We start from the raw sequence: 2,087 nt of genomic DNA, 5'->3' as shown, positions 1-2,087 counted from the left end.
TAATCCTGGGGGTCTGACTGGCCCTGGAGTCCAAGGTCCTGACCCCCCTGCATTGCTACCTCCCCAAAACCTGCAGAAAGCACTTAGAAATGGCAGAGTCCAGCCTCAGCAAACAGGAGCCGTTATTATGATACTTATTAATTTATGTGTTGATATCATCGTGATCTTAATTACTCATCAATCCCTTCTCAGAGCAGGGCAAGCTCAAGCTCTTCGGCCTTGGGCGGCTGCCAGCTGGGAGCGGGTGCCAGGAGCCCAAAATGTGGGCAAAGTTTCATTTCCTGGTCACACCCAATGAGAGTCAGCCCATGGGATGGTGGGCCTAGTGGGTCCAACGCTGGGCTGGCCCCCAAGTGAGCGTGGATGTCACAAGCGGCCATCTTCGCCCAGTCTGTCACTGGACACCCACCTGGCTCCTGAAGCAGGGCAGGGCCAGGAAGGGGAGGCAGGGACAGACACTGGGCCTTTTGTGTCCTGCTCCCCACGCGGCCCAGCCCCGAAACCCAACCCCACCCCCGCCCCAGGCTGGGCCAAGGGTGTGCAGTGCCCTCCTGGGAGAGGACAAAATTCAGGCTGCCGTCAGGAGTCGGACCAGTGCCCTGGCTCCACGGCTTTCTGGTGGAGCGTCCGGGCACCTGGTTTCCTCATCTCTAAGATGAGGCATAGAGAGCTGGACTCAGGCACAGGTGGGGGCTAGGGAAGGCAGACCAAAGAAAATAGTAGTCCCGAGGGGCCCAGTAAAGGGACAGGGCAGGGGCCTGGCCGGCCCTCTGCTGGGTGGAAACGTGGTTGGGCTTTCTTACTGCCTCCATGGACAGGCCCAGATCACCCTTCAGCCCCAACGCACACTCAGCCTGCAGCACACAGACACCAGCTTGAACACCTGAGTACACCCGAACACACCGATGCACACACACGCACACCCCTGAACACAGACACACACCTGATCTCACACACACACACCTGAACACAGACACACACCTGATCTCACTCACACACACGCACCTGAACACACACACCTGATCTCACACACACACACAGCTGAACACAGAAACACACCTGATCTCACACACACACACACCTGAACACAGACACACACCTGATCTCACTCACACACACGCACCTGAACACAGACACACACCTGATCTCACACACACAGACACACACCTGAACAGACACACACCTGATCTCTCACACACACACACACCTGAACACAGACACACACCTGATCTCACACACACACACAGCTGAACACACACACCTGATCTTGCACACACACCTGAACACAGACACACACCTGATCTCGCGCACACACACACCTGAACAGACACACACCTGATCTCACACACACACACACCTGAACAGACACATACCTGATCTCACACACACAAACACACACACACCTGAACAGACACACACCTGATCTCACTCACACACGCACACCCGATCTCACACACACGCACACACGCACCTGAACACAGACACACACCTGATCTCACACACAGAAGCACACGCACCTGAACACAGACACACACCTGATCTCACACACAGAAGCACACGCACCTGAACACAGACACACACCTGATCTCACACACACAAGCACACACACCTGAACACAGACACACACCTGATTTCACACACACACCCTTGATCACAGACACACATATGGACACACACTCCCAGTCGTAGACACACATGGACCCATCCCTAAATACCGACACACACAAACACACATAACCGATCACAGACACACACATCTCAACAAATACATAGACACCCGGAAATGAACATCCACACCAGGCCACACACATAGCTATACCGACACCAGAACGCACCCCCCCTTACACCCATCGCACCTCAGTGCCACTACAGCTCCCCCCACCCCATCACATACCACTCAAGCTCCAATGCTCACGGAGGCCACTGGGGGGCAGAGCGAGCCCCTCGGGGAGCCCAGGATGAGAGCCTGGAACTGCACCACCTCATACCTTCCCATGCTTGGGGAGCCCCTCAGGCTTGAGCCCAACACCGCTGCCCATAGGACAGCAGGAATAAGCCCAAACGAGGGCATTTGGCGGGGGGGGGGG

Source organism: Ursus maritimus, unplaced genomic scaffold (genome assembly GCF_017311325.1).
Source record: "Ursus maritimus isolate PB19 unplaced genomic scaffold, ASM1731132v1 scaffold_17, whole genome shotgun sequence".
In the NCBI taxonomy this organism is placed as follows: domain Eukaryota; kingdom Metazoa; phylum Chordata; class Mammalia; order Carnivora; family Ursidae; genus Ursus; species Ursus maritimus.
The sequence above is the reverse complement of the archived record's forward strand: the minus strand, read 5'-3'. Positions refer to the sequence as shown.